Genomic DNA, 1,350 nt, shown 5'->3' with positions numbered 1-1,350 from the left:
TTAGCCCCTGCTTTCTAAACATTTAGGATTCTTTGAGGATTTGGGGGACGGGGAGAAATTTCTTCTTTCTATGTTGTTGATACTAATGTTTCCCCCAACATAATATGTTAGTTTACATCACTATTCTTTGGAGTTACCCATGTCATTATTAATATCAAGTACTTATGGTATAAAAGTTTCTACGATGTAAGAGAGATTTTGGAGATACATTACAATTATACATATCTAGTATACTAGAATATACGCTCTAAGACAAAACAAAACAGCACACCACAAACAAATGGCCCATATGCGACGGATATCTGTAGATGTGATATACAGTCTGTGACAGAATTAGTGAGGGTAGCGACTGATGATGGTCGAAGTAGAGAGGATATAAAATGTAGACAGGCAATGGCAAAGAAAGCGTTTCTGAACAAGAGAAATTTGTTAACATCGTGTATAGATTTAAGTGTCAGGAAGTCGTTTCTGAAAGTATTTGTATGGAGTGTAGCCATGTATGGAAGTGAAACATGGACGATAAATAGTTTGGACAAGAAGAGAGTAGAAGCTTTCGAAATGTTGTGCTACAGAAGAATGTTGAAGATTTGGTGGGTAGATCACGTAACTAATGAGGAGGTATTGAATAGGATTGGGGAGAAGAAAAGTTTGTGGCACAACGTGACTAGAAGAAGGGATCGGTTGGTAGGACATGTCCTGAGGCATCAAGGGATCACAAATTTAGCATTGGAGGGCAGCGTGGAGGGTAAAAATCGTAGAGGAAGACCAAGAGATGAATACACTAAGCAGATTCAGAAGGATGTAGGTTGCAGTAGGCACTGGGAGATGAAGGAGCTTGCACAGGATAGATTAGCATGAAGAGCTGCATCAAACCAGTCTCAGGACTGAAGACCACAACAACAACAGCGACGAACCCATGCACGAGAGCAAGCTTGGAGTGTCTGTGCTCTGTAAATAACAAGGTTTACCTCCCGTTCATTCACGTCATCAACGGCGCCTAGATGCAACTTTCACCTGCATTCGGCAGTTTACGACTGCGTTCCCATCCGATCACGTCAGTATGTGTCTAGGTGAACACGTATTTGGATAGGAATTTCTCAGAGATCAAGTATGAAAGGGATGTAGCCGCCGCATACCTGAGGGGACCTGTGTGTGGTTTGACAGCTGACGGCCACGTGACTTGGCAGGGGTTGCCGCTAACCTCCTATGCGCTCCAGTGGACAGTGTCTGCATACGTTGTTTGCATGTCTGTTGCATTATTTTGTGAGCAGGTCTGTAGGTTGTGCTATGCATTATTTGGACAGGTTACGAGTACTGTGCATGTCTACACATCAGTGTACTACATTATTT

The sequence above is a fragment of the Schistocerca americana genome, chromosome X (assembly GCF_021461395.2).
Source record: "Schistocerca americana isolate TAMUIC-IGC-003095 chromosome X, iqSchAmer2.1, whole genome shotgun sequence".
NCBI lineage: Eukaryota > Metazoa > Arthropoda > Insecta > Orthoptera > Acrididae > Schistocerca > Schistocerca americana.
This window is presented reverse-complemented; position numbering follows the sequence as displayed.